Source organism: Lethenteron reissneri, unplaced genomic scaffold (genome assembly GCF_015708825.2).
Source record: "Lethenteron reissneri isolate LAM-NWPU_2019-01 unplaced genomic scaffold, ASM1570882v1 scaffold_643, whole genome shotgun sequence".
Lineage (NCBI taxonomy): Eukaryota > Metazoa > Chordata > Hyperoartia > Petromyzontiformes > Petromyzontidae > Lethenteron > Lethenteron reissneri.
The window spans coordinates 24,910-37,363 of NW_026892165.1; the positions used below are offsets into that span (position 1 = coordinate 24,910).

General features: G+C 54.4%; 1 pseudogene; it reads left to right on the forward strand.

Annotated features, from left to right (window-relative positions):
• Positions 1 to 864: 864 nt before the first annotated feature.
• On the forward strand, positions 865 to 10,948 carry LOC133340020 (endothelin receptor type B-like; annotated as a pseudogene).
• Positions 10,949 to 12,454: the final 1,506 nt, after the last annotated feature.

A 12,454-nucleotide genomic window follows, 5' to 3' on the forward strand; every position in this document is an offset into this window, starting at 1 on the left:
GTGTTTACGCTCGCATTACACAAATGTGTTGCAGGTCTAAGGCGTTCCTTGCGCAGCATTGCCGCTTTATTATTTCAGTCGTTTACTGCCGTACGCACCCTGAAAGTCGTGTGTGTCTGCAGCAAGCGCGTGTATGTGTACCTATGGACGCGCGCGCGTGTGTTGTGTAGGGGGAACGGTAGTGTAGTGGTTAGCGTGCTGCCTCTGTCTGTGTGTGTGTCTGTGTGTGTGTGTCTGTGTGTGTGTGTGGTGTGTGGGGAGCGGTAGTGTAGTGGTTAGCGTGCTGTCTGTGTGTGTGTGTGTCTCTGTCTGTGTGTGTCTGCGTGTGTCTGTGTGTGTGTCTGTGCGTGTGTGGTGTGTGAGGAGCGGTGGGTGTAGTGCTTAACGCTACGCTGCGCTACCAACCCGGCGAACCCAGTTCCATTCCCGCTCACGGCCACCACCGGTGACGATTATTTGAACCTCCCCTAGGTCGACTCTGCCTCAAACGAGTAACTGCTGTAGCGTATTAACATCGCCACTGGGGAGACAAAGGCGGCCGGCCGTGGTGGATACAAGTCCCGGGCGAAGCCGGGTAGTACAGCTAGTAGAGTAATAAAATAAAAAGATTAAAAATAATTAAATAATAAAATACTACCTTTTATTGTTGTCTTTTTATTATTTTATTATTTCCCTTCTACGTGACTTCACCGAAAGAGCCAAGAAGATGAAAGCGTGGGGGGGTTTTTTATATTTCTAAAAAAAAAATTGTTCACCCGGAAGCTGCACGCCAAGTGAACTTTGCCCCGGGAGGAGCAGCAGGAGGAGGAACACGTGGACACACCCAGCGCGACCACACACACACACACCGCCACCTCGACCACGATGTTCACCCCTAGGAGGCTCACGTCCACCTTCTTGTGCCTCTCCCTGGCCACCCTGGTCGGCTTGGCCTCGGTACACGGCCAAGGAACCCCACCGTCACTTGCACCCTTAGAGCAGTCCCAGTGGACAGACGCCCAGTCCATCGCCGTGACCAGTCCAGCGATGGCCTCGTCCTCTCCTCCTCCTCCTCCGTCTTCCTCCTTCTCCTCCTTCTCGGCGTCCCCACCGGGACCCAGAGCTGGCGGGAGGCCGCCCCCGTGCCTGGCGCAGAGCGGCGTGGGCCGCGTCTTCAAGCGCGTCAACGCGGCCGTGGCGAGCGTCGTCTTCCTCGTGGGGAGCGTCGGCAACGCGGCGCTGCTGCTCGTCGTCTACGGGGACAAGTCGATGATGCGCGACGGGAGCAGCGTCCTCATCGCCAGCCTCGCTCTGGGAGACCTCTTCTACATCGTCCTAGACATGCCCGTCAACGTGTACAAGGTGAGGAGGGGGAGGGGGGAGGACGCGCGCACGTGGTGCGGTATCAATAACAACTCGAGTTCTTAGTCACGTGCTGCTACCACGTGATGATTATGCAATTCGTGACAATATTGTCGGGTGTGAGAGGGGGGGTGACGGCAATAATAATGGCATTGAAGCCACCACGGGTTGCCTTACCCCAAACAAACAAGAATGTGGATCATTGTTTTTAATGAACATTGACACAACTCTCATTGACAGTCCTCTGTCAACCCACTTTGAGAAGGGTGTTGCCTGGATGAGGGCCCTCCCCATGCCGCGTCAGCCACGCGGCCTGCTTGACCACGCCTCGCCGTGCTGGCCAGGGACAGGTTGGGGCAGGACCAGTTCAGATGTCACTTGTCACTGATGTTGACCATCGCTGGGAATTGAACTCAACTCGCTGGTTCAATATTACTGTGCGGTAACCACTGCCGCCACTACTACCACTCCACCACGCACCTCGTGTGTGACTTGATAAGTAGCAAGCTTTAAAGCGTTGAATTATATAGACTGCTTCAACATTTCGTTTGCTTCCATATGGGTGATAAACAGATGGACAGAAAATCAGCAACAATTCCCTCTGATGTATCCAGAAAAGCCCCAAGGAGTTTCAAGACTCTGTAGAACGAGCATCCTGCTTGAGGATGTTTGGCCAATCTGTGTAGCTTCTGCACGTGATGGATTCCAGAGACCACTTTGTGGACTGCCCATCTCCAGGGCGCCTCGCAGCCCCAGTGGGTTGGGAGTTTGACGAATCTCTGCGTGATCCCCCAACCCCGGCCCCCAGAGCACTGCCCCACAGGCGAACACCAGCGTGTCCCCCCCCCCCCCCCCCCCCAGCTACAGCATGCGACGGATGTACAACCATCGTAGAGGTCGCGTGTTTTATATTTGCGCGATCTAATCCCAAAAACAATCCCCTTATGGATAATATTGGTCGCCAAAGTCTACGTGTGTGTGTGTACCTGTGCGTGTGTGTGTACCTGTGTGTGTACCTGTGTGTGCCTGTGTGTGTGTGTACCTGTGTATGTGTACCTGTGCGTGTGTGTGTACCTGTGTGTGTACCTGTGTGTGCCTGTGTGTGTGTGTACCTGTGTGTACCTGTGTGTGTGTGTGTACCTGTGTGTGTACCTGTGTGTGTGTGTGTACCTGTGTGTGTGTGTACCTGTGTGTGTGTGTACCTGTGTGTGTGTGTGTACCTGTGTGTGTGTGTACCTGTGTGTGTGTGTGTACCTGTGTGTGTGTGTGTGTGTACCTGTGTGTGTGTGTGTACCTGTGTGTGTGTGTGTGTACCTGTGTGTGTGTGTACCTGTGTGTGTGTGTGTACCTGTGTGTGTGTGTACCTGTGTGTGTGTGTACCGTGTACCTGTGTGTGTGTACCTGTGTGTGTGTGTGTACCTGTGTGTGTGTACCTGTGTGTGTACCTGTGTGTGTGTGTACCTGTGTGTGTGTACCTGTGTGTGTACCTGTGTGTGTGTACATGTGTGTGTGTACCTGTGTGTGTGTACCTGTGTGTGTGTGTACCTGTGTGTGTGTGTACCTGTGTGTGTGTACCTGTGTGTGTGTACCTGTGTGTGTGTGTGTACCTCTGTGTGTGTGTGTGTGTGTACCTGTGTGTGTGTGTACCTGTGTGTGTGTGTACAACACGCTCGCGTGTCTGCAGCCGATTAGCACGCTCGGCTATGTGTGGCGTGAAAGCGGTTTAACATACGTACGTACACTTGGATACTATATACACGTAACTATATATAGACTGTCATGGTTTTTTTTCACTTTGTTGTTCTAACGTTCTGACCCCGTGCCCCTACTGGACATCTGTGAAAAAGAGCTTCATAGCTCATCGGATTCCTCCTCCAGTGTCAATACATATTCAGACTTTGTTATACAAAGAGAATATTCGCAAAAAGTTAATTGGCTAATATCCAGTTGTTATTCACTAACTTAGGAATATTCTGGCCAAAGTAAAGTGTAAAAACTGTTGTTATATAACAAATAGAAATGCATAGATGAAACGACGATGCCTCAATTACAAAAAAGAAATGTTTTACCCAGTGGCGGCTCCTGCAAAATCTCTCAGGGGGGGCAAATGTCTGGATGATTGATAAGGATAAGGTCCACCCATGCAATGGATAAATTAACAGCTTAAGCATGTAAAGGCAACTTCACTTCTTTAATATTAATGAAAAATAAAGTGACTCTTACAATACATCTTGTTTGTTTCTATACTCACTATTAAAACAAACCACTCAAGTTTATTTTATTAAAGATTCCACTAGGTGGCCACAAATTATATTGTTGGATGAAACGTGCTTGCGTATGATGACGTAAGCACGTATGATGACGTTAGCACGTATGATGACGTAAGCACGTATGATGACGTAAGCACGTTAGTGCGAGCCCTCCCGGAAGCCATAGAGAATGCATTGCAGCGCCCGCCGTTCGAAAAAAAACATCTTTGAATGTAAGTCTATGGGGCCACTCGGGGCGATTCTCAGCCGGAGTGAAATCGCCCAAAAAGAGGCGGTACTCCACAGAACGTGACATGACGCTGATTGGACTATATCCAGAGGCTGCAGTGACGGCTAGCGTGACTCTGTGGTTGAATGACATTGGTGGTGCGTCGCCCAATCGCCCTAATGAAGAAACCGCCCCTGGTTTTACCCCATGATGGTGAAGTCAACAGCGGTGTTGCGATGAGCAGACTCGCCACTGTCATGGGAATGTGGAATTGGCGCGTTGTTTACGTGACAAACCTTACTGGCTGTGTCGGGTGGTGGAGGGTTAGGACACAACATTTCTACTTACGCGACCTAACACAAAAAACCTTTGTTGTGATCATTAACTCGATTGACTTTTACCCCCCCCCCCAAAAAAAAGGCCTCTAAAAGTTCTGGAGACTTTTGTTGTTGAAGACGGAAGCTTGTGTTGCCTCCGAAACGTCGTGATTTCATTTATTTTTATTTTCTTTTTCACCTACGTGACTTTACCGAAAAACACCAAAGAGCATGGACCCTTGCAGTCACGAAAACTTCAAATCTAGAACTGTTGTTGTTGTTGTTGATTCTAGATTTGAAGCTTTCGTGACTGGCTGTGACGGTCCCACCTGATGACGGAGACTTGTGTTGCCTCCGAAACGTCGTGATTTTATTGTTTTATTTTTATTAATTTTTATTTCATTTTTTGCCTACATGGTGACTTTACCGAAAGAACTAAGAGTATAGTTGTTGTTGATGTTTGGGAGGACCCCAATTCATTTCCTCAATTCATTTCCAGAGAAAACCTGCGGGGTGCGTGCGGTGCGTTCTTATCTTCTCAGCTGCACGCCGAGAGCTGGCCATTCGGTGCCACCGTGTGCAAGACGGTGCCCTTCGTGCAGAAGGCCTCTCTGGGCATCAGCGCGCTGAGCCTGTGCGTGCTCAGCGGAGACAGGTGAGGAGAGACCCGGCCGCTCGCTGTTCCCGTTCACGGCTCAAATCTCGGAAGCGCTCAAAGCGCTTGTTGGCGTGAACTTTGTCTGGAGAGGCGTGTTCCTGAAGACATCGTGCTCACCGCGGAGAACTGTCACGACACGATTCCCAACGTCTTGTCTCTTCTCACAATTCAAGTTCCTAGACTCAACCCACCCGCGCCTGCAACATGGCTTCATCCCAGAGGTCGCAATAGCCACACTCCCTCCCGCATGGCCTTGTGGGAGCCTCGGTTACCGATAAAGTAATTTTATTTTAGTTGTTCTTCCAATTCCGTTCCGATGACGTACGTGTGCATGACATACGTGTGCATGACATACGTGTACGGAATCAGAAGAAAAATGTAAATGGGTTAACTACCTCGCCTGGTATACAGGAAGTCGTGGGTTTGATCTCGACCCTGACGCCTGCTGCTGCTGTATATTTCCAGTTTGCATATTCTCCCCGTGGTCGTGTGTATTTTTTCTCCGAGTCCTCTGGTTTTTTCCCTCCAAATTAAGACAAAAAACATGCGTTTGATTATAAATGCTATTTGGCTGCTGCTCTAAATGTCCCCACGTGATCAGCTACTTCGTTGAGCTGTCGTTTGTGGCCAGGTCGTATACAGCTGAGTGGGCCTTGCCTGGTAACATACAAATAGAATAGGAACAGTCGTAGTACATCTCCAGAGTTTACATTCCTCCTCCTCCCTCCCTCCTCCCTTCTGCTCCTTCTGTTATAAGCAGCAGGCTACAACAGTATTTTAGATAATTAAGTGACGGTGTCATTCCTTGGGTGTCACCCAGAACCTCATTTCTCACTGAATATTGTCCGACTTCCTGGTAGACTGTTGTAGATGGCACCAGCGCCGTCTAGCAGCCACAGACATAGCGATCTGTATGATGGATGTGGTGAGCCGCTGTGCGTACACATTGTTTCAGGTTGCCAAACCGGACGGACGCGGCCGAAACTAATCCCCGCTTCCCAAACATGCGGCACGTGTCAACGTGTTGATCCAGCTCGCTCCTGCGAGCGAGACCCGTCCCGCTCACTCGCGAGTTCTCGCCTCGACAAACCAACCAGCACCAACTTGGCCGCCCCCTCCTCTGCTTCAGGACCCGAAGCGATCGCCCGTTTCCCGCTCACGGCCAACACCGGTGACGATTATTTGAACCGGTCCTGGGCCTTCCCTAGGTAGACTCGGCCTCAAATGAGGACGTGGTGCGGTGTGTAAACATCGCCACCGGCGAGACAACAGCCTGTTACAGGCTACACGGGTGGGGGGGGGGGTCATTGCCTTTATCTTTGGTGGCTGTGCAGGTGTAGTCGGTGTAGTAGGTTTATTAAACGGTTCACTCAGCACAGGCCAATGTATACAACACTCGCAGGGGTATCGTCCCCTTCACCCGTCTAACAGGGAGATCCCACAATCTATGTCACAGCTAGCCTACTCCCAGGTCCTCCACTCGAGAGCTAGGGGAGGCTAGTGATCCAGCTCTGGCCAAGCTGGGATCACGGCACCCTGAGTCACCAGACCGGCCACTTCACCCGTCTAACAGGGAGCTCCCACTGTCTCTAACCCGGCTAGCCTACTCCCAGGTCCTCCACTACAGGGCTAGGGGAGGCTAGCTGATCCAGCTCTGGCCAAGCTGGGATCACGGCACCCTGAGTCCCCAGACCGGCTCTTACAAGAACATCGGCTCTGGGCTCTGGGGGCCACGCCACTGGCTTGCCCTGGTTGCTCCTTAGAAGCACGGCGAGCCAGGGGAGTCCCAGGGCCTATCTAGCCGGTCTTCTCTCTTCTCTGGTTTAAGCTAAACACTGAACCCCGAGCCCACCGGCTCACCGCCTTATATAGCAACTCCCCCCCAAGGGGTGGTGCCGTGGGGGATCACAGCGCCATTACAGCCCCCCAGGGCTAACCGATGCGGACGTGGATGTAAGCATCTTTCCGCGTGCAGGCACAAGCACCCCCGGTGTGTTTGTTCGCCCTCCCGTGACCCCTCTACGCAGGTACCGTGCGGTCGCGCACTGGGACCGCCTCCAGTGCGTGGGCCTCTCCCTGCTCACGGCGCTTAAAGTCCTGGCCATCTGGACGCTGTCGCTGGTGCTGGCGGTGCCCGAGCTCCTGGCCTTCGACACGCTGTCCTGGGAATACCGCAACCGGACGCTCGACACGTGCATGGTCATCCCGCAGACGAGCTTCGTGGAGGTGCGACACGGCGCGTCAAGAACGTGGCAACCACCGGCGTCGCCGTAACCGTGGGGGGGGGGGGGGCGGGGTGGTTTCGCAAACTCCGGTCGGCACAAACGGGGATGTGAATCGTCACCGAATGTTTTTTGTCCGGGTTGCTGTACTCGTACCCGGCCGCACCAGGGTCGCAAATGGGTACCCGTACCCGTATCCAGTCGTACCCGTACCCAGCCGGGTATGGGTAGGGTACGGGTATCGGGTACCCGATTGCGACCTCTGGGATGAAGCCACGTTGCAGGCTCGGGTGGGTTGATTCTAGGAACTTGAATTGTGAGAAGAGACAAGACGTTGGGAAATGAGTAACAAACGGTTACTCACCAGTGACTCACGGCCTACCCGTACCCGGCCGCACCAGGGTACGGGTAGTCGGGTATCGGGTACCCGATTGCGACCTCTGACACACAGTCTGTCTTTCAGTCACTCACAGAGACAGGCAGCTAATTAGATACTCCACCAACCCTGTGCTCGGCTATCCCACGAGGAGATTTGTCGCCCCGCCTGACTCTGACGAAACCTCTTGTCTGGGCCCTCGCAGTTTTACGCCAAAGCCAAGGACTGGTGGCTGTTCGGCTTCTACTTCTGCATGCCGCTGGCCTGCGCGGCGGTCTTCTACACGCTCACGACCGTCGAGATGCTTGGGATGAAGAAGCGAAACCTTGGCAGCGCCATCGACGAGCACCTCAAGCAGGTGTCGAACCTCGGGACCTCCCTCCGGTACCGCCGGCCCCATCGGCTGGAGGCCGAACGGCTCCCCGTGGTTGTGCGGTTACGTAACCGATTTGCGGTGGCGGGCAGGAGGGGAGGGAGGGGTCCGTGACGTTCGCTCTCCGACTTTGTCACTGAACGATTCGTGAAACTGCGAGATGTTGATTCGACGGATGTTTGCGTGTGTTTGCGTGTGTGTGTATGTGCGTGTGTGTGTGCGTGTGTGTGTGTGCGTGTGTATGTGCGTGTGTGTGTACGTGTGTGTGTGCGTGTGTGTGTGTGTGTACGTGTCTGTGTGCGTGCGTGTGTGTGTGCGTGTGTGTGTACGTGTGTGTGTGCGTGTGTGTGTGTGCGTACGTGTGTGTGTGCATGTGTGTGTGTGTGTACGTGCGTGTGTGCGTGCGTGTGTGTGTGTGTGTGCGTGTGTGTGTACGTGTGTGTGTGCGTGCGCGTGTGTGCGTGCGTGTGTGTACACACAGCAACGGGAGGCAGGCAAGGCGGTGTTCTGCCTGGCGGTGGTGTTTGCGCTGTGCTGGCTGCCGCTGCATCTCAGCCGCATCCTCAAGAGAACCGTCTACGACGAGATGGACCCCAACCGCTGCGAGCTGCTCAGGTGGGGGGGGCACCCCCGAACCGTCCCCCCCCCCCCCCTCTCTCCCTCTCTACTCGTGCCCTCCTCGTCCCATGGGAGAATGAAGAGTCAATTGTATCGTCTTCGCGTGAATCAGAGGTCGCAAACGGGTTTTGATTCCTTACCCGTACCCATACCCGGCCGCACCAGGGTCGCAAACGGGTACCCGTACCCTACCCGTACCCGTACCCTACCCGTACCCGTACCCTACCCAGACCCTACCCGTACCCAGACCCTACCCGTACCCTACCCGTACCTTACCTGTACCCTACCCGTACCCTACCCGTACCCTACCCGTACCCTACCCGTACCCGGCCGGGTACGGGTAGGGTACGGGTATCGGGTACCCGATTGCGACCTCTGGGATGAAGCCACGTTGCAGGCGCGGGTGGGTTGATTCTAGGAACTTGAATTATGAGAAGAGACAAGTCATTGGGAAATGAGTGACACACGGTGACTCACCAGTGACTCACGGTCTACCCGTACCCGTACCCGGCCGCACCAGGGTCGCAAACGGGTACCCGTACCCGGCCGGGTACGGGTAGCCGGGTATCGGGTAGGGTACGGGTATCGGGTACCTGGTTGCGACCTCTGGCGTGAATATCGCAGCAGCAGCAGCAGTGATAATACCAATCGCAACCACCACGCCCTGCGCGTGGAACTTCTTTGGCACCGTACGTAGCCGAGCGCGCTCACCGCAGGTGCGGGGGAAGGACGACGAACTGAACGCGAAGTGTTCTTTGCGAAGAGGCGTCGTTCTCAATATACTTTGCAAACGACGCCCTTGGCAATAGAATACACTCAGCGAGTGTCAAGAGTGGGGTTTGTTTTAGGAGCGTCCTGCTCTGTCATGTTTCACCAATGCCAATGCCCCCCCCCCCCCCCCCCACTCCATCCAGCCCCGCGTTTCCTCCAGGGCGTTGTTGTGAACGTCCGACGCACCCGCTACACCCCCCCCCCCCCCCGGTGGCTTGCTTCTCACACGGCCCCCTTAACGCGAACAACGGCACGTGGCCGGTGAACGAGCGCAGCTGGATCGCGTCACGGATCGTGTCACGGATCGTGTCATGCGAGCGGCGTGGTAAACGAGGGGGGGTGGATGGGACCCCCCACAAAACATCGCAGCTCAACAGCGTGGGGAGGCGGGGGGGGGGCGTCTCGCCGGACCGAGGACACTTTGCACTCATTGGCGTTGTTTGCTGTTGCGACGTTCTGTCGCGCCCCTACGGGACAGCTGCGGGGAGAGAGCTTCGTAGCTCATCGGATTCCTCCTCCAAGTCCAAATCAATATTGAGATTCTGATCCGATTGCGATCAACGCTTCACCGGCGTGTCGTTGTCACGCCGCTCGGAGCGTGGCCGTGTTCGTCGCGGTTGGGCTACGGCTGGGTTCTGTGCGTGGCCCCGATGCAATGTGAAGGTCTCCTGGCTCCTGATTCACAACGGGTGTGTGCTCTGCCGCCATCACCACCACCGCCCCCTGCAGCTTCCTGCTCGTGCTGAATTACATCGGCATGAACCTGGCGACCCTCAACTCGTGCGTCAACCCCGTCGCCCTCTACGTCGTCAGCGCAAAGTTCAGGAACCGCTTCAAGGTGCGTTTGGTGGCGTCGGCCACGTTTCTGTCGTCACGTTTAGATCATGGGGGGGGGTGCTTCTCAATCGCCGGCGCTCGGGAACCACGACAACAACAACAACATCAACAACAACAACAATCACCGCTGGTGCACAGGTCTGACGATCGCGTCGCACGTTCGCGTGACGAATTCCAACTGATACGGGTCTCGTGAATTGATGCGTATCTACTACGTGTTTGTATGCAAGTATGTATGTTTGCATGTGTGTACGTGAGTGGGTGTGTGTTAAGGGGAGCGGTGGTGTAGCGGTTAGTGTTAACCAGAGGTGCGGGGTAAGGACAACAAACTAAGCACAAAAAGCAGTTCTAAAGAAATGAGTTTGTCAACGTGGATAATTTAAAAGTGCGTAGCTCCAGTGGCTTCCTATTATCGGAAGAGCGTTGCAGACGGCCGCAGAAGCGCGTCTGAAAGCGCCGCGCGATGCGGTGATCCCCACCGCCGCCTGTGTTCGATGGCGAGCAGTCAGAAGCCACCGCTGCCGCTGCTGCTGCTGCTGCCGCCGCTGCTGCTGCTGTGAGGATGATGAGCGGAGTTGGCGCGATGGGTTGACGCTTACTTGACGAGATCGGCGAAGGTGTCGCGGTTCATGTGTGGCGAGCGCTTTGCGTGCGGCGAGAGCGAATTTGACGTCGCTCGTCGCAGTGCCGACCCTCCTCGCTCCAACTCTCTCTCCTCCTCCTCGTCGTCGCCGCCGTGCACAGTCCTGCCTGTGCTGCTGCTGGGCGACAAGCAGACGGCGCTCCAGCAGAAGGCCGTGGCGGCGCCGGGCAGCCCGCTCGGCCGCAGCAACTCCCGCTCCAGCAACAGGTTCATCGTCACTTGAGCTGAGCTGGCCCCCCCCCCCCCCCGCGGGATGTGGATGGAGGGGAGGTGGGAGAAGAGTTGCCGGGGGGGGGTGGGGGAACGGGGGCCGAAGTGAACTAGACAGCCGTGGCCACGTGGGCCAGGCGACCGGCTTGGCTGGAGGACGGTGAAAGCAAACGACGCGAGCGGCTTAGCGAGGCAATCGCGGTCGGTCGCGTGACGTGCGCTTGCACGGCTTGGTGCGACAGACAGCCAGAGAGAGGGAGCAGAGATGATGGGGTGGAGGTGTTTAAGCACTCGCTCGAGCGGAACGAGCGCGTGCCGCCATCTCGCCTAGCTGGGCTGCTTCTCCACGGCCTGGGGGGTCCCCCCTCGCTCGCTCACCCCCCTCCCTGTCTCCACCCCCCACCCCCCACCCCCCACCCGGGTCTCTCTTGCTTAGACGTCGACGTCGCAGCAACACGGCAGGGGGAGCGCTCGCTCGCCAACTGTTGATGCGACTTCATTTTATTTGTTGGCCTCCTTGATGCTTTCACTTGTCCAACTTTGGCTGTCCCTTGGCACGATCAAGCGCAGCGTACGGACGTTGACAGGATGTCGCTGGCTGGGTTCTGGCCGGCGCCGGTCTCTTTTGCAAAGTAGTCGAAAGAGCCGAAGAACCGGGGTAATGTTGCAGTGGTGGAACTTTACTTCCGTTAGCTACGTACATACAGTTGCAATCATACGTGTGTGTCACGTTTTTGTCATATAGCATCAATGGGCAGAGTTGCTTTCAAGAGGCACACAAAAAATATTGTACGTTCAAATAAACAACGTCTACGCAACATGTCTGTGAATACATGTAAATAGACATTTACTGATGGATGCGCCTGTGTGTGTGTGTTCAAACATGCCGCACACGTACACGTGGAGCAACAGCGGTGTTTTTAAATCCTTTATATTAAGTTCGCGTGCTTGCGTGCTTGCTTGCTTGCTTACGACCGTGCAAACCTTTCGGTCGTTTTTTAACCCACTTCCCGTGATCCAATCGAGCTAACATTTTGCACACAGACTCGTTGTGCGTGACAATTAATGTTCGTGAAATTTTTTTTCCAAAATTTTACACTGTTTAGGGAAAACAAATTAAATATTTAATTACCAATTGCTTAATACTGGCAGACAATCAGCTGACCCATAGGTGGCAGCCATCTCAAGCCAGAGGACGAGAGGACTCTAGCCGCCACGCATATAAAGGATTTATAGTGAAAACGTTTTTTAGGGTTAATTTTTTAATATCGAGGTGTCGAGAGAGGGCCACACATGTGAAGGCTTACGCAGCGAGAAAGAGCGAAAGCATCGGGGTTAAGAAGAGAAGAGTGACAGAGTTAGAGAGATCGTGCAGGGGAGGAAGGGAAAACGACGTAGAACAAGAGACGGAAGAAGACAGAACAAAAGAGCTCATTCTCATGAGAGCAGATGAACAGATTATCTTAATAAGTATAACCCGTAAAAACAAAGTTTTTCACTCTAAATCCTTTATATGCGTGGCGGCTCGAGTCCTCTCGTCCTCTGGCTTGAGATGGCTGCCACCTATGGGTCAGAGATGATTGTCTGCCACCATTAAGCAATTGGTAATT